Here is a 25,916-nt window from a genome sequence, read left to right on the forward strand (position 1 = left end):
CTTTAATATTCGCTCATTTTCGATGTGCCAGTTTTAGATCGCATATAACCCATCTACACTGACTTTATTAAATATCTTTGAAACTGAAAATCAATCCTGCTACAGATGGTCTCATATTCTGACTTATTAAAATTGAGATTGGGATAAAGCTAGCCGATTTGTCGGCACATCTATAATACGCTAATAAAGAAACAGTTAGCAACATTCCCATCGCGCAACCGGAACTAGAATCACACATTATATTTAATTTTATACGAATTTAATAACAAGTGAGATGCGCAACCACCATTGTCTGTGGCATGACCATGTGAATCGACCGACCGATTTTTTACCGCCGATAAAGAGCCGCCGACACGATCCGGAGCAAGATTGATGTTCAGTTTCGTGCTGCGCGGGTTCTAATAATTAATATTCCATAATCCATTCATTCTAATACCTATAACTGTCCAAAAGTAACGCGTCATAAACGGAGAAGCGATATATGCAAAATAAGTGTTAGCAAAGTTTTGGTCCAAAAGGTCAAATGATTCATAATATAAAAAATCTAATCCGTTTCAATATTTATAGCTCCAGTACGGATAAGAATGAAATACACCACCAAGATAGATTGTAGTCTGAATCGTAGATGAATTTAAACGTTCAAAACATCTAACGAGTACATAAAATATGGCAACCAATGATGTGACGATGTTTTATAAGACAACAGTACTTTTTTTCATTGTGTAATTGCCGTAGGCTACTAATTGTATAATTCCGTACGCTTCTTAATGGTACCTCAGCGGCCTCACCGGGGTTAGGACAACAATGTCTCGAATTCGACTCTTATGTCAAACACGATGCTGAAGATGTACAGACATATAGAGACGAATTCATACTGACCAGTTATAAAAACATTGTTCCTCGCTACTACTGGTGCTAATTATTATTTAGGATTAGGTAATGTTTCTCTATTCACTATAACACCTTTCAGGCTACCGTCTTTCCCTATACACGGCTATGTCTAATCCTAGGCGTATAGCTCTAAGACACTAATAAATAACGATACGATTCCCTTTCACTGGGTTATTAAAACCTCACCTTTATCACCGGTAGCGGTGTCGCCGTCACACAACACACCAAATTGATTCCGCCCGTTAAATTTGAATGAGTGTACCGTGAATGAGAATCGAAATAAGATCACGGAGATTCTCGAAGCGCTGAGTTACTCGCTCTCGCTGGGCGCAATGACCGAGATAGTGTTGTGTAGAAATTATAGGAAGCTCAATTCATATATTAGTAAGCCTGCGTGCGCAATTAGAATAAAAATCTCTAGCTTAGCTTCTTCTTTGACTAACAGTTGTCTCTATCCGTTTACTCTATAGACTAGGTCAGGTCATTGGGGGTCCTTGGGGGTCTATCTATTTTTCTTATGTTGTGTTGGGGGCATTTTTTATTTTTTATGAGGTATGTCTATACCTACTAATGTTATAAAGAGGTGAAGTTTGCGGTGTTGAAGAGGATAATATCCGGATCTACCTACTGAACCGATTTTAAAAATTCTTTTACCACTAAAAAGCCACGGGTTCAGTAGATCCAACAATTACCCTACAATACCACAAACTTTAGGTACCTCTTTATAATACCAACTAGCTTAGACCGCGTGGTTCCCGTTCCCATAGGAATACGGGGATAATATATAGCCTATAGCCTTACTCCATAAATGGGCTATCTAACACTGAAAGAATTTTTCAAATCGGACCCGTAGTTCCTGAGATTAGCGCGTTCAATCAAACAAACAAATTCTTCAGCTACATTAGTATAGATAAGTATAGACAATTTTTGATACCGACATAAGTTTGATATCAAATGAACCTCTCATTTAAAAAGTGAAAACGAGATACATCAAGCTCACTTGAGAAAAAATTAAGATTCAACCAGATCCGAGTGTACGATAAACAGAAGAAAAAAAAACAGTGACGTAAAAACTACATGTCATGCATCTATGTATGCGCCAGTCAATTTCACAGGCCGTCATGGGAATCGAGCGACGAATACACTTTAGAAAGCAATTAAAATCCGTGCACTAGGAAAGTATCTATTGAGATTTGAGTCACCGAAAAGACCCAACTGACGCGTGAAGCGACTCGCGACTTGCATTGTGGAGTATTTGTAACAGTTGCCTCGATTCTGAACAATTATTAAGTCTTAATAATTTCGAATAACCAACGAATAACAAGGTTTTGTTGAAGTTCATAATAACCTAACTGTAGCCCTCATAAAAAGGCTCAAAGTCACTCAGGGGGCGATTGATTGAGCGAGCTATGCTTGGAATTTCACTGCGAGATCGAATCAAAAATGAATAGATCCGCTGAAGAACCAAAGTCACTAATATAGCTCAGCGAGTCGCGAAGCTGAAGTGCAGGCCACATAGTTCGAAGAACCGATGGACGTTGGGGTCCCAAGGTGCTGGAATTGTGACATCGCAAAGTAAAGCGCAGTGTTTTTCGACCCCCCACTGAGGACATCAAGCAAGCAATGCAACCTCTCGGCTCGAGCATGTTTTGTTTAGAAGTCCATGCAAGAGGCCATGTCCAGCAGTAGAAGGAAAAGACTGCAGTGCGGGCGCACATTTTTTTTCTCTCATACATACATACATCTTTCTACATGGAGCTAAAGAAATTTGACACACTCATATTTTTTTTATCTTGTAATTGGTTTTAAAAACAAAACACGATTTGACAACTCAAATACAAATCTAACCTATACGACTTTTACAAACTCAAAAGCTGACATCGGGCCCACAGATTTACGTACAACTTTGGGAATATTACAAAAAGTGAAGTGCGGAGTTCAAAACCTCACTTTACTTTTAACGTTCACAAAAAGCCCGGTAAGAAATCGAAATCAGATTACGTGGTGCGATTATAAAGTTTCCGGACCGAACAAAGCGCGGGAAACCGCAGCTTCGTACCGAAACGTGTATATATTCGACCACATTTGACATTACACGTGCCTACTCCTATATTATGATATTCTGATATTATTTGTATTAATGCTAGGTTGTGTACGGTTTAAGTCAGTGAGATGTTACTTCTAGATTATCAGTATTACTTCTTATTTATCATACATCTATCCGTATCATGATGGGTATAGACTATAGATGCATGTTAATGTCAAAATCATTATTTCTTTGTTCATACACACAGCACAACATAATAACTTCTAGCTTAATTTTTCAAGTAACACCAAATAACAACAAACAAGGGGTACCTAAATTCATTAGATGTTACTTCATCTAATAACAGTGTTAATTCTTATATGACAGACATAAGTGGATATTTTGTGATACAGGTGCATGTTAATTAGTATCTATTCAAACACATTTGAACACACACACACACACTGTCTGTTTCAGGCATTAATTTGATAGAATAAAATATACGTATACAAATATACGACTCGTATAATAAAACTGAGGTACCGATTATCCAATCCAATAAGGAGTGTTTAGATAATAATCAGTATAAATAGTTATAAAGCGAATATCCCTTTAGAGTTCTAAATGTAATAACCTCTCACTGTGCCCTGTGTAGTGTGCATACTCATTAGGAAACGGAAATTGACATCAAATAACATTACATTACTTGAATTTAATGTAAAACGGGAAATAACATATGAGTACATGCACAAATTAGTATGTCATATTGTGTTTAACATCGTACCTGGTATTTGGTGCAAGACATTAAGATGTTCCAAGTAATTCCATTATGAATTACAAAGTAACCATTGATTAATGAAAAATAATAGAGGGATCGTGAACTAAAAGCAAAAAGCTCTATTGTGGTAGATAAACATATATTGTAAAATTTATGTTTACTATTCTACATGATCAATTTTATTTATTTTTATAATAAATTATGCGGTTATCGTCTATATTATTGTTAAACATAAAATGTAATAAAAATTCAAAAAATGTGCGTGTCAATTTATCATAATCGTTATTTTTAATCGTCTTTTTCCTCTAGTAAAGAGCGATTTGAAGTTTAGAACCACTACGGTATTCCAATGTCTATTGCGCATTTGCAGACTCTACTTAGTATTGTTCTATACCTACCTATAATAATAAATCCAGCTCAGTAAGCTAAGCTTAAAATTTATAATTTACAAAATTATTAACCTATTGCATAGCTTTTATCGCAGGCTTTCAGCGCGGTAACCGAATCAAGAAATTCCGTAAGGAAAATTAACCTAATACCGAAGCCGTGCATCATCAAGTTAACACATTTCGACATTATCATATCGACTCAAGTGGACAAGTGGTGTGAAACTTATTAAACCAGAATTCGATTCCAGCTCAACATAAGGTTCATTTTATTTAGTCATTGTTTTATATTTTATTCTTTTCTAAATAAAAAAATACTGCATAAATAAAATATCTATAAGTAATTATAACTGCATAAGTGAAAAATAATATGCAATAGCTTTACCGCGGCAGTCTCCGAGTGCCGCACGTTTTTTTTCATGACTAAAATAAACTCATTTTTATAAGAAGACAAACATTTGATGTAGTTATTATGTTATATAAAAGTTCCTGCTGTATAATTTCATAATTATTTTAACTAATTATAATATAAAATATGCTATATTATAAGCATCCTTAATATCGCGTCTACATTTTCCTTTAGTCCGCGCGCCACGTATGAGTCAGCGGTCGCATATGAATCAAAGCAGGAGGAAATCCACTTCTGTGGCCAGCCACACGCGTAAACAGCAATTTTGAATCAATCGACTTTTTGTTGCGCCGCGCTCCGATATCAATAGACTTTCGATGCAGTATCTCCACCTACTCTGAAGTTTAACGTGTGATTAGGGTTGCCATGTTATTTACTACGGCTATGGCAAAGCCTAAAAGATTCACTTAAGTTGACGGAACAAGTAAATCCACCTGATGGTAATTGGCTTTACTTGGCAATAGTTCATTGTAATACTGTATAATTATTATTTTTTTATTTGACAAATTAAAAAAAATCTTTGGTTTCTCTCATTTAATTCTGAGTACTCATTAGGGAAGACGCGGTTTTTCCCACGTAAATCCCGATCCCGGACGAATTCCAGGATAGAAAGTATCCTATATGTTGCTCAGTCTATCCCCGAACCTCTATTCTACCGTCTAAATTCCCATTAAAATTGGTTCAGCTGTTCCAAAGATTAACCCGGAAAAACAGACAGACATTTTTTTTTTAAATTGTTTGTGTTTTAGTAGTTTTTTTATACATATGTATATTGATGTGTATCGTTAAATAAAAAAGTTGCTTTTGCCAACCCTACGCAATGTTTGTGATTGCAACATGTTATAGGTAATTTTTTGTTAATGAAACTGTAATTACAATGTAACTCGTATTGTCATAACAAAAGGCAGTTAATATATTATTAGACTACGTACTCTCTGTTTCACTATCGTGACTCAAAAACTTGAGCTGCCCCTGCTCTGTGGGGAGATCTATAATGTATAGTTCAGCTTGGTCATAGTACTGGACCAGTTGGTCATATATTTATTGAACGGTCATCGGCAAATAGATATTTTTATCTGAAAACAGTTTAGTAATTTCTTCGCGTTTAGCGTCTCTAATGACGATCGATCATCGATGACGACGATAATATCATTATATCCTTTTTAATTTAAAATTTTAAATATTAGATCAACGTCTTCGGGGGCTGTAACCCATAGACAGCGGTACAAATAGATACTATTATACCGATATTACGACTATGTCCTCTCTTACGCTCGCGCTTGACGACTATGACGTAATCATGTGATATCGGACCACATTGGACCATACGTAACATGGTACAATTAATGTATTGCAAATGTATAATGTTTATGAGTACGTATGTCCTTACGTAAGATTAGATTCCATTTATTTATTATGTTAATTGTATGATTGTATGTAACAATGTTTTGTATTAAACTGTTTATAAGGGCTGCCGCGCACTAGCGGGAATTGCATTAACTTAAAATACATTTCTCAATTATTGGTAACAAAAATAATGAAATACCGCATATTTTTACTACTTTGCTAGCTATTTTGTCCACATATTTGAGGATTGGTTGCAAATATTGGAAACTTTCACTCCGATACAGAAAGGTACTTACTCGTATGTTCAGGAGAGGACTAGTAAAGCTTTTTGCTAAAGAGTCCTCCAGCAGGGCTAGCACGGGCAAGGGAGAAATTTATCCACGGGGAGAGGATAAAACGTTTATCCCCCACACTCGTTTTATCCACTCACCGCGCATGGGCACGCCGGTGGATATAATATCCCCGGTGGATAAACGGAGGGAAAGACTTGTCAACCCATTTGTATATATCTTATAAATTGGCATTAGGTATATTAATAGTCCGAAATAAACGTAAATTTGATAATATTTGGTTATTTTGTGCATATTATTTATCTGTTTTCTGTTGGCATTGTTTTGTTTGGTGATTGTTTTTTGCGGTGGTTTGTAGTAGGTATCTATAGTATCTATCATACTAGCGGACCCGGTCAAGCTTCGTTGTGACATAAGTGCACTTATTCTCTATCCCTACTCTACCCTTCTTTACCTCTACCCCTACCCTACCCCTGCCCTACCCCTACCCTACCCCTGCCCTACCCCTGCCCTACCCCTGCCCTACCCCACCCCTACCCCCCCCTACCCTACCCCTACCCTTATCCCTTGCCCATGCTAGCCCGGCAGAGATGCTTTCTGTAGTCAATCAGCATTGCTGTGTTCCGATCTGACCGGTAAGATATTGTTGAGATGCGCATGAGGCTTAAAACCAATACTTCAGTTTGGTGTGCGAAAGTAGAGCTCTGTATAGCTTTATTCTGAAACTATATTTTTATAACCGACAGTATTATTCTCGAATTCATTTCTTTAACTCGAAACTATAAATAGAGACAAATAGAGACGAATTTAAAGCTCACACTATTCATTTATAGAAACGAAGTTACATAATTGCATTACAGGACGTTATTTGCATGTTCTGCGAAGTATTCCCATAGCCTATAACAGATTATGGCCTATGGAAACACTTCTTAACACGTTGTCTACTCAACATCTAGTGTTTGTTCTACTATTTTAAAAAGCAAACTATTTCAGATATTGTCAAAAACTAATATTTGTTATCAACAGTACATTTCAGCAGTGTGCGTTGGTATCAAAGTTGCGTTAAAAGCATTGAACTTATAAACAATTAACCCGATGTTGCCATAAGATAAAGTACACGTACATTTTTAATTGAAGGGAACGATACATCGATAGAGATGTCAACGTCACTCGATAGATGTGATTAGACGATAGATATTTTTATTTTGATAACTATTCGATAAGCAACTTCACTATTCGCATTGCGAAATGAACTTTTCGGTAATTCAGTTTCTAATTAGGGAACACCTTTGCCTTAGGTAGACTAGTAACCAGTGGGCAAGCAAAGTTTTGCTTTATAGAGGATAGGTCTCCCGCCACTCGGCAGACCTATCTTATATCGACATTTTTGCTTTTCATTGACATACACATATTGACGGTAAAAATTAAACAATAAAAGATTAAATGAATAGTATAAAGGCTCTCTAGTATGAGTCTCTACACTTTAAGGATTATTTATTATTATTTTGACTGCCTCCGTGGCGCAGTGGTATGCGCAGTGGACTTAATAAACGGAGGTCCTGAGTTCGATCCCCGGCTGGACCAATTGAGGTTTTCTTAATTGGTCCAGGTCTGGCTGGTGGGAGGTTTTGGCCGTGCTAGTTACCACCCTACCGACAAAGACGTACCGCCAAGCGATTTAGCGTTCCGGTACGACGTCGTGTAGAAACCGAAAGGGGTGTAGATTTCATCCTCCTCCTAACAAGTTAGTCCGCTTCCATCTTAGACAGCATCATCACTTACCATCAGGTGAGATTGTAGTCAAGGGCTGACTTGTAAAAGAATAAAAAAAAAATTATATTAATATTCTCAATGGTACATGATGGACACGGCACCCGCACGGTCAATCCACGGAATGCTAAGATACGACTATTCGTCTCGTGTCACGAATTTCGGAAACCGAGATAAATTCTTATTGTTTTTTTTTTAACTGCTCCAGTTTACGGAGCTAGGATCTATGCTTTTTAGAGCTTATTAGTAAGTATTGTGTAACTACTGTCTACTACAATTCTATTTTCATAAATATTGAAAAAACGTATGTATATTATACTAGTATAAACATATTTAACTGGTTTTAAAAAATATACAAATTATACCAAAGTTTGAATGCCACACAAATGTGAATCGACGTACTAAAATATAATAATGGGTGTTCTTTAGATACTCTGTGGTCATGAAACCAATCCCTAACTTCCGTTACGTATGTAATCTATCATGTGAAATAAGAAGTGAAACGATTGCGGTCCACGAGAATCGATTTAACTGCCAACAATGATACGAATAAATAAAAATCGATACGGTCATTATTCTTTACCGATATTATACTCGGGGTACTTTCTCCGCATAAAGTAAACAAATTGGCACATTTTGATGTGTGAAATTAGTCTAACTGTATTTAAGATTAAAATCTGGTAAGTTTTTTGTACTTTCTTCGCAGTTTCCCGCTAAAAATTGAATAAAGAACGACGTCTTCAACGTCCATAGATTCAGACTGTTTTTTTCATTTCGTTTGCGGTTGCAAGGTAAAGGTTTTGTAATGAGTTACTTTAATTAATCTTTTGATTAAAGATTCAACCCCTACATAATTAATAATAATAACAATTTGAGCTAATTATACTAAATAATCAAATATCTAACCTAATGCTACGGCATTATTTTAGAAGTTACCGGGACCTTTGTGACTATCTCATGTATGGTGATTTCTGATAAATCTCATTTATTAGTGACTATTTTTTAAGAGAAATGTTAAATAAGACATATGTACTACTTTTTGACAATGCAAAATTACTTTAAAAGAATTGAAACCTTTTGTTTAAATATAGTAGAAAAATATTATCTCTACGAATTGCACATTCCACCATAAAAACCGTTCCTACTTTACGAACACAAATCAAGTAACTTTATTAAGTCTAATGTCAAAACGTGTACGAATCGGACGAAATAATCAAATGGTACATCACTAAATTTCCAAAAAAAAAATCGATTCATTGCCGATTCGAATAATGACAGTCGAACGTCAGCGGTTTCTCAACAATGCCCAATTTCGAGTGTGGATCTCGCAAGCTCTATAGAAGAGAAAGAAATTAAGCAAAGCTTTGACAAAAAAAAGAAAACTAGCTGTCAGATATTAAAACTCCTTCATTTAAAATAGAGTGAAGCCTCAATAGCCCAACGGCTCAACGGTAAGAGCGGCCGGACTCATCACCGAGGGGTGGTGGTTCGATCCTCGCCCCGTTGGTCTACCGTCGTACTCACTCATTAATATTCTTTCCTACGAAAGTTAGTAAGTACTTCGATTAGTTGGAGGGAAATGGGAAATAAATAAAATAAAAACCCAAGTTTTAGAGTTAAATCAAGATGGCACCCTAGAGCAACTATGACATGACAATTGACAGCAAACGTCAAATCCATTACTGCATTGAAAACTTTTAAACGTTGCATTTCTTGGGAGATAATGAATATTATTTCGAAAGAATTAAAGTAAATTCGTAGATTTGTATACCTAATCAAAAATTGTTAAAAAAAATATCTTCTTAGGGTAAAATGACTGATCCTGGGCTCCGCACAATTTTGGAACATCTCCTTTAACAATTTTATTTTTCTACTTCTTGATTTCTTGCTCGCTGTAGAGGCAAAGTTCAAAGACCATAACGTCTCTTTCATCTTAAAATTTTTACATGTACTCTGTCATAATCATAGGTAGCAGAGCATAGACAATAGTTCTACGCCAAAAAAAACAATGGCTCTTCACACGGAACGGGTAATATGGAAAGTAACGAAAACACATTTCAAAAGCTCAGAACCAAATTGGTAGAATAAAAATTAACACGTTACCGGCAATTCATTTGTATTGTACTGATTCTCCCAGGCTTGTGCGTGTGTGATTCGAATAATCGCTAATGTGATCTTGTTCCTAGGGTTGTCCCTTAATTATATTTTTTATGTGCCAAGATAAACAAAGAAATTTTATATAAATAATTTTTACCGCCTCATCACAGTCACATTGACATTTTGTGTATTGTCTATGAATGAACGCAAAATATCAGTTTCAGCCACTTTCAGAGCGGTAGTGATTGTATACTCACGCATTGTGACGTCTGCAGGTCTTCGCATAAATTATACAAACACGCACAACGCCAAGTGAAAATAAGCTTAAAGACTGATTGTAGATTAGACTAAAATTCGTACTTAACTATCTAAAAGATCAATATGAATAGTGATTACTTATGGTGATGATGAATAATTGCTTAATACAGAAAGTTTAAATTACTTAAAAGTTCATCAGAACTACCTTTTTAGATTTTTTATTAAGAACTGTAAGTAGGTATACTAAAAATTTCAAGAAAGAATTTCAGCACACATACCTTAACTGTTCATTTTCTAACTAGACTGTGGTACGTATTGAAAATCTCTCCGCAGAAGGGATCATTATCGTGTGATAGAGTATTGAATATTAATAAGCTTTGCTTCAAATACCCTTAGAAGAAATGCAGCAGAAATTTTCCATGAATAATATGTTGAGAACGTAGAGTATACCTACTTGACTACGTTTTCAATCTAACGGTACTTGAATAATGTTTAGATAGCGAAATATTCCATTTAAGTTTTTGTAATTTCAGGACTCATTACAACAAAAATATAAAATTTATTTAAGTTATCGATTTAACTTATCAAGTTTAGTGATCTTTAAGAATATTTATTATAATATTCTGCTAATTGCTAACACATAAACAAATCGTAAACATTGACAAACCACGTTTAGCTCAATGTTATTATAATAAAATTCTGTGGTCTGTGTCAAAAGAAAGAGGTTAGAATTAACCAAAACGCAGAAACTGACTACTAAAAGTGATAACCCTGGAAATTCGAATTTGGAACTTTAATTCAAAAACCGTGTACGTAATGAAATAAGCTGACAATAATTATTATTGTTTTGAGTGAAAGATTAATATACAATCGAGTTGTAAGAGTTTCTCTTTGAAACGTACATTTACGGGACATTTGGAGAAAAGGTAAAAGTTATTACCCTATCATAAATCAGTTCTTCAATAAAATGTAAATACAATTCCGGAATTAATTATAATCGACTGCCAAAATAAAAATACTCTCAATTCCACAGTATGAATTGTCACTTTTGTTTTTTTACACATTGTAATAACTGGTTTTGAGTTCTAGCCCTTTAAAAATTTCGTTCTAATTATTGAAATAACTGGACACGGACGTAGGCATATTTTTCTGTAAAATCCTGTAATTATGAAAATATGAAATCTATCGAATTGGGTATTTGTTACATAAATTATTACTGCGGATGTTTTAAGTCTTTTTAAAACATCTTTTGGAAAAACTTGACTAGGTTTTCATCTAGTTTTCTTAATATTATAGATAGATAGGATAGATTATTATCTATACTTAACTTTATATCGGCTTTTACGTTTTCTACTTCTTGTTTACACAATTCCAAGAAGTCAGAACTGTATCACTTTCACTTATAGCATAAATTGACAAAGGTACAAGCTACATTTTAGAGGTTACATCTAACAATGTCTTATTTTTTGTATTAAATCGTTATTTAAAATTTTATTATTTGTCATTGTTGAATGAATGTATGTGACGTAGAATATCACAATAATGGACGATTACGTGAATGGAAAGTCCGATGCGGTACTGTTTCCGAATCTGTTGTAAAAAATCAAGTTTTCTCATATTTTGTAAATAATGATAAATAATGAAATTGTTCTTCATTCCTGAGGGTCATGACTCCTGTCACTCTAGACTTGTTAATAAACATAATTCAACGCCGAGTCGCGGTATATATTAAACTAGCTGACGCCGCGCGGTTTTACCCGCGTGGTTCCCGTTCCCGTAGGAAAACGGGGATAATATATAGCCTATAGTCTTCCTCGATATCTAATACTGAAAGAATTTTTCTTTACTGAAAGAATTAAAAGAGATTAGCGCGTTCAATCAAACAAACAACCAAACAAACACTTTAGCTTTATATATATTAGTATAGAGTATAGATTTATACTAGCTGACGCTCTCAACTTTGTTAATGCGAAATTCAGTTTTTCATAAATCCCGCGGGAACTATGGATGTTTTCGAGATAAAAAGTAGCCTATATGTTGCTCAATAACCTCTTATATCAACCAGTGAAAGTCCCGTTTAAATCGGTTCAGCCAGTTCAGTTCAGAATAACTTGGTCAAACAGACAAACATTTTTAAAAAGTTTGTTTGTGTTTTCACTTTAGAAAACATATTTATCTTGAAATCACAGACATACACTTCAATATTATTTACATGTATTTTAATTATTGCGATTACATGCATTTCAAAAATACATGAACTGTCATAATATAGTGTTGGGTGTAGCAATAAAAAAGCAAATATGGAGTGCCAAGAGAAAGCTTTTCTTTTTTCCCAGTCAGGCTTTATTATTAAGATTCATTTTCTCCCGAAGAGCTGTGGCCTCGATTCAAAGAGCGCCTAGGGACCTCCGTACATTTTCCTCTCAGACTTATATAGGTAAATATCCTGGGCTTATGTAACATGTGCGCTGATGTTTTCTGTCTATTATTTATTTATATCTTATGTAAATTACAACAATAGCAATAATATACAGCAAGCATCACAGATTGAACAATAACAGCAGATAGAGCGTAGGTACAGAACACGACGGTGTCGTAGCCGCTTCAAATACAAAATTCAAAAACGAATACATTCTCGAGTCTGTACGACATGAAGCGTCGCATCAGAAGCAAAGATCATAAATAGTGAGTCTTTACAAGCAGTGTGGTGAAACCGCTGAAACCCATAAAAAAACAAGCATCTCCTTGACATTCGCATATTCAAACCTTTTTGATAATTTGTATTTAAAAATTTACCACTAACAACAATTACGTATATTAATATACTCAGTAATTAATAATTACCAATAAAAAATACTAGCACCTTACTTTTTAGTTTTTGTGAACAGTTATTAAAATATTTAAAAACATAAGACGCCATTTTTGTTGAATAATATTGAAAATTAGCTGACGCCGCGCAGTTTCACCCGCGTGGTTCCCGATCCCTTTAGGAATACGGGGATAATATAGCCTATAGCCTTCCTCGATAAATGGACTATCTGACACTGAAAGATTTTTCAAATCGGTCCAGTAGTTCCTGAGATTAACGCGTTCAATCAATCAAACAAACAAACTCTTCAGCTTTATAATATTAGTATAGATTACAGATGCGACGTTTCGTGTCGTATTGACTCGAGAATCTATTCGTTTTTGAATTTTGTATTTGTGACGGTGACACCGTCGTATTCCATGCGCTCCATCTGCCTATTATTGATTAATCTGTGGATGCAATCAAACTTGTGTAACTATAAATAGGTATAGTGTAACTGATTGTCATGCGATGCCACCAAGGTTTACCAGTTGAGTAAATTACAAGTCTCCCAAGTCATCACCGGTACATGGCTCCCCCATGATTTATGTAATGGGGACGTATATTGGACACGCGATCATCTGAACAATGCAAGGATAGGCTTCGACTGACCTAGACTTCTTTCTGTGACCAATTAGTCGGTCTCCACATCGATTACTATGTACTAATCGCGATACTAGATACAAACAATTATGTAGTTTTTTCTTACAGCCTTAATGATTCTGTAATCCTGAATTGGGAAATGATATATCGAGCTTTTCTTTTTTCCGAGAAGTAAAAGTTCTCACCCCGGAGTGGTGTATCACCTTGCTTTTTACCTTTATTTTTGACGGCCTCCGTGGCGCAGTGGTATGCGCGGTGGATTTACAAAACGGAGGTCCTGGGTTCGATCCCAGGCTGGGCAGATTGAGATTTTCTTAATTGGTCCAGGTCTGGCTGGTGGGAGGCTTCGGCCGTGGCTATTTACCACCTTACCAGCAAAGACGTACCGCCAAGCGATTTAGCGTTCCGGTACGATGCCGTGTGAAAACCAAAAGAGGTGTGGAGTTTCATCCTCCTCCTAACAAGTTAGCCCGCTTCCATCTTAGACTGCATCATCACTTACCATCAGGTGAGATTATAGTCAAGGGCTAAGTTGTAAAGAATTAATAAAAAACCTACCTTCTATTGGACTTGTATCGCACTTAAAATCACCAACAAAACTGTCTGTCGTTTTTTGAGGAGGACGAGGTAAACTCACACATCGAAAATATTTACTCTGCACTGCACACAACTCTATATTTAATTTGCAATGCACACACGCGAAATTTTTACACAAACTAACAAACACATCGCTTAGACTATTCACAGAATATTCGATTACTTGATCGAAGTTTTGCTGTTCCGTTAGAACAGTCGATTTTTTTAGATATTGTTTTAATTACAAAATTGATATAATTAAGGTAGAAATACTTACAAATGAAACGTAACTCCATCTATAGTAAACTACAAGCTTTTGGCCGTTCTTTATGCCCTTCAGCTACACAAACCGGCATTTTTATTAAGCTCTTCACACGATGAAAACGATTACAACAATGAAACATCGATTCTATTGCAACAGTTTTTATAAACGCAATAGATCATCGATTCTTGATCTAGCGAGCCAGGTCCCTATTCTAAATAGTCAAAGAAACTCACACATCAAAAACATTTAAACTCAACCACTGAGTCAACTGTATGAAAATATTGAAAACTCCCACTAGGCACACTGTCGTAAAATACACACACGCGCATGTGTGTGTATTGTTTTTATAGTCTACTAAAACAATCTTGAGATTTGAAATCATACTACTAACTCGTTCGTTAAATTATTTCTACGATAGCGTGCACGGAGAAGCCGAGTCTATAAATAACATTCACATTCTCGATCCGTTTAAAGCAGTGATTCCCAAAGTGGTCTATATCGACCCCTAGGGGTCTATGACAAACTGCAAGGGGTCTATGTCAGCGAAAAATAATTTGGGGTCCATTAAATGAAAATGGTTTCCACGATAGTAGATCATAACACATACACTGATAGTACCTATTTTTTACATCATATTATCTTATAATATTAAAACATACGTCATCATCCCATATTCGGCTCACTGCTGAGCTCGAGTCTCCTCTCAGAATTAGAGGGGCAAGGCCATTAGTCCACCACGCTGGCCCAATGCGGATTGGCAGACTTCACACACGCAGATAATTAAGATAATTCTCTGGTATGCAGGATTCCTCACGATGTTTTCCTTCACCGATTGAGATACGTGATATTTAATTTGAGAGGCAGAGGTCATCCACTGGGCTATCACGACTCTAATAATAATATTAAAACATACCTATACATTGTTTTAAAAGTAACTATGAAGTAAAAAAAATATTATATGTTTATAAAATTGTGTAAATTGTAGGATACAGAAAATCAATATCAAATAAGTAGGGGGTCTGCCCAACAAGGTAAAACATGGCAAGGGGTCTACGACACAAAAATGTTTGGGAAACTCTGGTTTAAAGTAACATAAATTTGGAGCCTTTACTAGGTAGGTACACTAAATACTCGTACTTGAATACAATGTCAGAAGATTACTATAATCTGGCAAGTTCGTTGATGACAATCCCATGATATGCGGGCGACGGGGGAAAGACTGCGCGGGTGTGAATCCGTGCTTGCGGGGAAGTGAGGTGCATCAGTCATGGGTTTTTAATTCATCGCTACACGCCCCCCGGCCCGCGCTGACCATCGTAAGTGTTATGAACAATGTTGCCAAGCTATACCTATACAACAGAATACATATTATGTATACCTAGTTATGTTTGGTAAAATTAACTTAGACATATAAGTATTAAAATCATGAGTTTTTAAGTGGCTTTCAGTTAATTATTGAAATGTTAATAAAAATACATACTTAGGAGTAAACAGAAACGAAAAGATATTTCATAAATAGCCACAAATCTAGGTTAATAACAGCCCTCGTAAATATAAAAACACTAGCTGACGCCGCGCGGTTTTACCCGCGTGATTCCCGTTCCCGTAGGAATACGGGGATAATATATAGCCTTTAGTCTTTCTCGATAAATGGGCTATCTAACACAGAAATAATTTTTCAAATCGAACCAGTAGTTCCTGCGATTAGCGCGTTCAAACAAACAAACTCTTCAGCTTTATAATATTTGTATAGATATTATGAAAAACTTAACGCCTTCGTCGATCTGAAAACCAACTTTTTGGTAGTCAGATACTCATAACAGCGTTCATAATAGTCTTTTAAAATTAATTTTACGGTCCTGGGTACCAATCCTTAAAGACCTTTTTTTTGCATATTCCACAGACAATGTCAGTTGATGCATATTTTATACTAGCTGACGTCGCGCGGTTTCACCCGCGTGGTTTCCGTTCCCGTAAGAATACGGATATAATATATAGCCTATAACCTTCCTCGATAAGTGGGCAATCTAACAGTGAAAGAATTTTTCAAATCGGACCAGTAGTTCTTGAGATTAGCGCGTTCAATCAAACTCTTCAGCTTTATAATATTAGTATAGACAAGCATTCCAATATAAGAAAGGCGTCCTTGGCGTGCCGATATCTATCATGTGATCTATTGTGCGGACTCGACATCGGCCCTTAGATTACAGCGATAATTAATGCTGATTCCATACGACCTACATTCAGGCCCGCTAGATAAACTTAATTTACAGTTATAGTTGTAAATCTAGTTGCAAAACACGCGCGGCCTGACCATAGACAACGCGGTGACTCCCACACAGTACAGCTACGCCCGCCGATGTGTGGCGAATGAATGGGACTCGGTTTCCGACCTAGCACCACGTCACGTGCGATATATAACCCGACTTTAGAAGTACACGTCCCGTTTCAACCCTTTCGCTCCCAACGAGCGACGTTTCCCCGAAGTCGGGTTATCGTATATACATACGCATAAACAACAACACATGCGTGACCCTGAGAGGGCGAGGGAGAGAGTGTGCGTCTGAATGAACGTGTTGAACTTCGACAAGATAAAGGGTTGAGCCTTGCGAAGTTCACAACGCTTTCGTTTTCAATGTGTTGCTCTACATATGGGGCGCTGCAATCGATCATAAAGTTTGTCTGCTCGAGTTAGTAACAACCGATTTCGTTAAGCTGTTTCGATTGCGTCGGACTTTCAGTTTATAACTGGGTGGGATGGATAGCAACTGTTAGTTTAACTAGATCTAGTTGAATACTATATTGTTTTGTACGATACAAGTCGCGAAGCTGAAGTGGTAATGAGCGGGGTACATAGTTCGAAGAGCTGATGGGGTCCAAAGATGCTGGAATGGCGACCCCCCACCAGGTTGACTGACGACATCAAGCGAGTCGCAGGGATAAAAGTTGCTAAACTTCGTAAATAAAAAATATATATGAAAGTTCAAGTTTAGATAGGTAAAAACTAACTAGGTATATTGTAGTGTGTCGATGATTTCGTAAACCTATAGGCTATATATAATATAGCCTATAGCACTCGGGGATAGTGTAGCTTCCCAACAGTGAAAGAATTTTTCAAATCGGTTGAGTAATTTCAGAACCAATTCAATTTTCAATGCAATTCAATGCAAACAAAACAATCAAATGTTTCCTCTTTAAAATATTAGTATAGATTAGGTAGGTACAATAACCAATACAAAACTAGTATCATAAAAAAGTCACACTTACAAAATTTACGCAAGAAGACGATCTCAACATGTCATTTGTAACACAAGACATTTGCTAACTTTAAAAAAGTTGCTAAACTTTGTAAATAAAAAATATATAAACGCTAAACTTTAGAATTTAGATAGGTACTAACAAGTGTATTGCAGTGTGTCGATTTCGTAAATCATTGTTTCTGGTCGAACAATTTCAGGTGTCTGTCTCAAACACTGGAATTAGAAAGCGGTGCAGCAGCACGACTAATTGACCGCAAGGTTTACTCTGTTCACATAGAAATTTGAAATTTTACTTTTTTAGAAAAAAAATAAAGCAATCTACGATGACTATGGTCGCGATAATGAAGAAATGCAATTGGGACGGTATGGTTATCAGCTTTTCACTCGATTGTAATTTGTAATTTTCATCACTAGTACGGGTTATATCTACAAATTTAACTGTACTGTTTATTTGTCGTCAAAACTGACTAGAGTTTTAGCTGTAGGTACAGATTTTTTACTGATTTGATTACAATTTCGATTGAATTAAACTGTACATTTAAAACTATTAAACCTACTGATGACCAATGATAATTTTATACTAAAGATCGGTTACGTCCCTACAAAATCACCGCAAAAAGTGATCCGAATAATAGGCTACAACACTGAGCGCATATATGCACAATTTTGTCTTTAATTCCATTATATATGTATGTATATATAGTTTTTACACTTCCTAAACACACAACTCGACATTATAGACGATGTCTAGGTAATATTTGTTAAATAACGTTCGTTGTTGACCACAACTAACTTTTGAAATGTGGAAATTTCCTCTTTTGAGCGCCTCATTTTTCATGATCCAGTAACACATCTAACAGTATTTAACATCATTGCTAATGATACATTTAATTTAGTTTTATATTCTTTTATAAAAAACGTCTTCATCATCATCATCATCATATCAGCAGATGGATGTCCACTGCAGGACATAGGCCTTTTGTAGGGACTTCCAAACATCACGATACTGAGCCATCTGCATCCAGCGAATCCCTGCGACTCGCTTGATGTCGTCAGTCCACCTGGTGGGGGGTCGGCCACCACTGCCCTTACTAGTGCGGGGTCGCCATTCTAGCACTTTAGGACCCCAACGTCCATCGGCTCTTCGAACTATGTGCCCCGCCCATTGCCACTTCAGCTTCGCAACCTCAACGCAAAAAACGTCTTAAGCTAAATAAAAAAAATATTTAAAGGCTGCGCGTAACATATAAAAACCATCGACTATATTTAATACCATAAAGAGCAATAAATAACTGGGACAGTTGATACACCACTTACACGCTCCGGCCAAACGTCCGGAGACGCGAATGTGTATTGATTACGTGTAATTATGCAAAATACGTATATACGCGCCGGTCCCGACTCGTACGAATTAACGGTTCGTTAGCTGCGGGCCATACAGCCCGGGAAATGGACTGCACTAGGGTGGCCAACGATTCTACATTTTCCGGGAAAATCCAGTTTCAAAAAATGTATCTTTCCTTAAGACCAGAAATAAGGCATTAATTGAATCACGCATATGAACAAATTAGCTAATGCTAATGTTATCAAGGTAATCCAGAATGAAATATTTAGTTTGTGTGAAAGGAAATGTGTGTACAAAATTATAGCCAACAACCAAACAAATAATGCCAAATTCATAAATTGTATATTCAGTAAGTATATCTTAATATAAATCGTAGCATCACATCACACTAACATTATAAAGCCGAAAGTTTGTTTGTGTGTCAGTATATTTGTTCCACCTTTACGCTTTACGAATTGGCTGAAATTTGGAATGGAAATCTATTATACTCTGGATTAACATATACAACTTTTCATCCCAGAAAAATCCATGGTTCCCGCGTGATTTGTGAAAAACTTAATTCCACGCGGACTAAGACGAGGGCGTCCGCTAGTTTAGTAATATAGACTTTTTTGTGAGAAAGCTTCTCTGAGGATTACTTCCTCAGAGAAGCTTTCTTGCTTATTATTGTCTCCAACTAGCATTAGTGTGTTCCAGTCTGAAAGGTATAATTAAAATCAACGTCTCGTTTTGGTATAAAAACAGATTTTAGTAGAGGTTCCTTCTATGTGTGACGTTACGAGTAGCAGTGATAGTGATTGTACCATTATTTTGTGGCAGAGGAAACACCTCGAGCAGGTCCCAGGACTTGTGACTTTCGGAGTAGGTTTCAAGAATCCCTTTTAAATGCATAGTCACTCACCTTCCCTGCCCGACATGTTCTCCGTGCCTACACTAAACAATTTATGATAAATAATTACAACACAAAACATTATTGCACAAAATCACTAACGCGACTGGCAGCGTGACAGTGTATACGCTGCCTCACAAACAACTAAACTCAAGTCATCAAATACCCTCTTCTTTATACCAACAGCAAAAATGAATGGTGATACCTGTAATCGACGAACTTGTAACACAATTATGTCCTACATCGTGTGAGTAAATAATAATGAACTTGACATAAAAAATCCCTTCGATGCGATCCAGTAAATCCCGAATATTACAAAACCGTGGTTACCTTTTTCTGGACTGTATCCACGTATCCACTATCCAGCCATTTGGCGGTCAGCCAACTGTTGAAAAAGAATACAATAACAAATGAGTACCAAGGAAAGTACGGAAAAAATATGTTGTTTTTTGTCCCGTTCCTATCTGAGTCACATAGAGACAAACAATGCATTTTTTCCTACAAATATATATTTTCCGCGAAACCAATGAAACTGGGTATATGAACCAAGGTTCACTTTGCTATAAACTGAATGTAATTTATGTTATTAAACTATCTATTGTTTATGGAAACAATAAGTACTTTTATTAGATTAGTTTCGTGAAGGGCGAACATAGGTTTGATTACGAAGTTCGATCAAGCTTGTTAATTAATATGTTAAAATTGTAAACATCTGTTTGCAATTTATCATTATTTTTCCCTTAAATTTTACTTCGTGTCTAATGTCTAGCAAGTCAATTGTTAAAAAAAATATAATACTAAAGAACGTATCAGTTTTGTCCTATTAAATAAATGCTTATCTAATTTATTTGACTGCAATCACATCTGATGGTAAGTGATGATGCAGCTATAAGGGTAAATCGCGCTTGCCTAGAAGGTGCCTATTAACTCTTCAGTATTGACTTGAAGATGCCAAATTCGTTCTCTATTCTGAGCCAACTTCGTAGATATGTAATAAGTAAAATTAATCATTTTTGTTATTAGGTCTGGCGTGAATAACTATTAGTATTTTTGCTTTACGAGTAACTACGCACAACGATTTAAGACTATTAGATATGTTACGTGTCTAAAAGTGATCCGAATTTAGCTACTCCTCTGAGCGCACATATGCGCAATTTTGTGTTTACTTACATTATATGTATATTTATGTATATATAGTTTTACACTTCCTGAACACACAACTCGACATTGTAGATAATATTTAGTTATTATTTATTTAAATAAATTTGCGACTAAATGAAATTAAAATGTGAGAGAGAATATAGGCTCCGTTTTAGTACTACGTACGTTCGGAACCCTCTTTGTTCGCGTTAGTTAATCTAATTTTTAATTAGTTATCAATACGCTAGTGACATCTAATAGTATAAAATATTTGCCTACGCATAATAGATACATTTCGAATGTTTGCAATATACAAATTGCTAAATAGTTATAAATCTGAAATTATAGACAAAGATCAACAGATGTTGATCTTTAAGAGCAGCTTGTCAAAAAGCGCGATAAGTCAAACAATTAAATTTTCGTGTCAAGTGCAAAAACCAACAAAAGCATATCATAACCTACGTATAATAAAACTAAAGAACTTTCACTGAAGTGATATTGCATTGTGTCAATATTCCAAATTATTTATTGACACTAAAAGAACCAATTTCAGATACTATAAACAATTTTATAGCCAATTTTGTTTTAAACTATAATAATGGCGACCTATAATGAAGTATTATAAAGTGATATATTAATAAATAAAGTAATCATACATTTAGAGTGTTTTTTATAACATTGCATAAGTAATAAATTTCATATCGAATTATAAATTATAATAACATATTGACATAATAGGTATGTTCCAATGTGCCAAGTAAAGTAATATTTTAAATTTCAATTATTTATTACGTAATGTACTATATTGTAATTTATAATGTGTTTTTATGACTATACGTAATTTCAGTGCAGGCTTTCTTGGTAGGCTAGTTATGTTATTTAGGTACACAAAGTGTTAAGGTATTTTAGGATTATAAAAAAATTAGATGTGTATTAAAACTATATATCCTTTACCTTGACTTATCAGCCGATAGACGATTACTGTTGGATATAAGCCTCTTGCATGGACCTCCAAACACAACGGTCTCGAGCCGCCAGAATCCAGCGGCTCCCTGCAACCCGCTTGATATCCTAGGTCTCCAGTGGGGGGTCGACCAACACTGCGCTTTCCGGTGCGGGGTCACCAGTCTTCAAACTATGTGGACTGCCCATTGCCACTTCAGCTTCGCGACTCGCTGAGCTATGTCAGTGACTTTGGTTAGTCTGCGGATCTCTTCATTCCTGATTCGATCACGCAGAGAAACTCCAAGTATAGCTCGCTCCATCGCCCGCTGAGTAACTTAGACCTTCTAATAAGGTCCATAGTCAGCGACCAAGTCTCGGATCCGTAGATCATCACTGGCAACACGCACTGTTCGAAGACTTTAGTCTTCAAGCACTGAGGAATTCCGGACGAAAAGATGTCACGGAATTTTCCGAAAGCTGCCCAGCCGAGTTAGATTCGGCGATTCATCTCTTTCTCGAAATTGGACCTACCTAACTGGACTGTGTGTCCTAGGTATATACCTATATAGGGGTTAGGTCACCACGCTGGCCCAATGATTGGCAGACTTCACACACGCAGAGAATTAAGAAAATTCTTAGGTGTGCAGGTTTCCTCACGATGTTTTCCTTCACCGTTTGAGACACGTGATATTTCATTCCTTAAAATGCACACAACTGAAAAGTTGGAGGTGCATGCCCCAGACCGGATTCGAACCCACACCCTCTGGAATCGGAGGCATCCTCTGTGCTATCACGGAACCTTTCCTTACTTAATACTTAATAAATATAATTTGAGTTTATTTTCCAACTAACTAGCCAACTCCTGGCGGGTTTTCCTTGAGAATACGGGCAATGGGCATTAAATATAGCCTATGACACTCACGAATAATGTGGTTTTCTAGCGGTAAAATAATATCAGTAGATCTAAATACCACGAACTTTACCTCTTTTTAATTTTAGCATAGATTATTATATTTAATCAATAACCAAAACCTCAGTTAGGACATTTTAATACCCAATGTCTGGGTTTAAAATAAATATGATCTCGAAACACCCATACATCTTACCATTGGCAGGCAGTAATTAACAAGGCTCGCGCGCGGTTTCACCCGTCCTCGTCACTTTAACCACAGCCTAGCGCGCCTTTCATAATATTAATGCGTATGCTGTGAATCTAATATCCCATGCAATTAGTGTGTTGTTATGAAATGCTTCCCAGCTTCTGTGTAATAACGTGGTAGGATAACGTGTACTCTAGGAGCTTGTGGATTTTTTTTGTATACTTTTCATTTTTATAAAAAATTAAATAAAAAACTGCTTGATATCCTTGGTCCATCTAGAGGGAGGTCGACCACTGCGCTTTCTGGTGCGGGGTCGCCATTCCAGCATTTTGGGAACGTCAATCGGCTCTTCGAACTATGTGGCCTGCTACTTCAGCTAGACACGTGATATTTAACTTCTTAAAATGTTCTAGATCCGGATTCGAACCCACACCCTCCGGAATCGAGAAAGAGGCTAGAATCAGAATCTCTATCATTTATTTGCAGGAAACATTAAATTTAGTTATACACAGATGTTAATTGTGTGTTAAGTAACAATGTTTCACCATTAATAGGTATCATTCATCATCATCATTATCAACCCATATTCGGCTCACTGCTGAGCTCGAGTCTCCTCTCAGAAGGGGTTAGGCCAATAGTCCACCACGCCGTCTCAATACGGATTGGCAGACTTCACACACGTAACAAATGTTTAATTATTAAAATTAAATGAATTTAAGTTTAAAATAAACATAATTACTACTATCTTTCTTATCAATTCATTGGGATATGACGGCTTATGTATAACATATCTTGCTTGTAATTAGTTGTGCACTTTGAAATTCTATCCGCCTGCTCTCAGACCATTACGTATGTGCTTGCTGATAATAATATGTTATTAAATATATGCGGAGTTATGCGGAGCGGATTTGACTCTTGGACACAGTTCTGCCGGTTAAGTCATACCATTAACTACCATTCATTACAAATCACAATGACCTAATTTAGACACTTGCGCTTTCGTCTTCATCTTGCGCGTTCAACTTTCCAGGCAAGCAATATAATTGCAAGTGCCATTGAAATGGAAAATTTTTAAATATTTGCAATACTTAAAACAGCACTTTCCCCATACAAACCAAGATTTGACAGAACAAAATATATCGGGATAGATAGTGATTAGTAATTTTTTTGTCAATTAGGCTTACTAGCACTTTTGAAACGTCCGGTAAGTCATTTTTTTTAATTAGTATACTTAGTTTGCTAGCATTTTTGGAAGATAAGGTTATAATTGTGATAATAATAATAATTTGTCGAAAACTTAAAATTAAAGATACGAAGATTCCGCCTCATAAGCGTAACAACGCAAACATAGTACCTAAGCTTTGTTTATGCTCTATATGACACACGTGCGTAATAAACTAACTCTAAATAGATAATTACCTTCTACCTAAATGAATTATTGTTCTACGTTAGTTAATGTATTTACAATTATTGTATAATAAAACATGTAACAGTAGTTTATGCATCAGAACACCACTCATATTATAATTTCTCTAAGTATGCCGATAAATATTAATAATTATAATAAACCATAATTAATAATAAACCATTGTTTTTTCTATTCAAAACCATTTCTTTCGGTTTTACAACCTATACATTCAAATTTTAAAATCTTCTATTACGCAATTTAAGCAAACCATTTTTTTAATCTACAATCATATTGTGTTTATTTTATTGTTTATTTTTTATAATTTCTTATTTTTTGGAAATCAAATAATATCATCCGAAACAACTTAACATCGAACGAACGACCTGTATCAACGAAAGATAAAGAGACTAACCTATACTACGATACGAATGATCGAATCCCATGTCTCGATCTCCCCCGGTCCGTTTCTCTTTAGCGAGATGTAAATAAGCCTGGAGGTGTCTTCGACTGCGCGACAAATCGATATCCTCACTTTATTGCTGTGATATACTTTGTATTGCAAGTTACTATCGAGTCCGACTTCGCTGTTCCATTTCGATACGTCGGATACGTTTCCTATCCATAGATTATAATCTAAATGTTATAAAGTTGAGTTATTTTTTTATTTTTATACACGTTAACTGCCAGTTATTCAAAAGCAATAATGACAAATGAGGGCAAACTCGATAGGTTTGTCGCGATTCAAGATAATGGTACCTACGTAGATGAACGTCATAAGGCTACTGTCACCCGCACCATCCTACAGAGCATGAACTAGTGCAGTTAGAGAAGTTCCTATGGTTGGTTACAACGATTCACACTAAGTTAAATAATATTAGGTAACTATAATAAGGAGCAGTGATAGCCCAGTGGATATGACCTCTGCCTCCCAATCCGGAGGGTGTAGGTTCGAATCCGGGCATAAGCACGCACCTCCAACTTTTCAGTTGTGTGCATTTTAAGAAATTAAATATCACGTGTCTCAAACGGTGAAGGAAAACCTCGTGATGTGTCTGTGAAGTCTGCCAATCTGCATTGGGCCAGCGTAGTGGACTAAGGCCTAACCCCTCTCATTCTTAGAGGAGACTCGAGCTCAGCATTGAGCCGAATATGGGTTGATAACGAAATAATTTTTAGCTAGGAAAATACCTATATATTTACATACACGCTAGAAGGTTATTTTTAGATCAAATAACATAAAAAAACATTAGGTCCAACTTACAGCTAATCAGGCTGTGAATATTTT

General features: G+C 36.0%; 1 protein-coding gene across 1 annotated transcript in view; it reads left to right on the forward strand.

The window, feature by feature from the left end:
- The window catches only part of LOC112050925 (protein jim lovell), a 54,294-nt gene that overhangs the window by 17,975 nt on the left and 10,403 nt on the right, over positions 1–25,916 (forward strand). The gene's annotated exons all lie outside the window — the stretch shown is intronic.

Source organism: Bicyclus anynana, chromosome 19 (genome assembly GCF_947172395.1).
Source record: "Bicyclus anynana chromosome 19, ilBicAnyn1.1, whole genome shotgun sequence".
Lineage (NCBI taxonomy): Eukaryota > Metazoa > Arthropoda > Insecta > Lepidoptera > Nymphalidae > Bicyclus > Bicyclus anynana.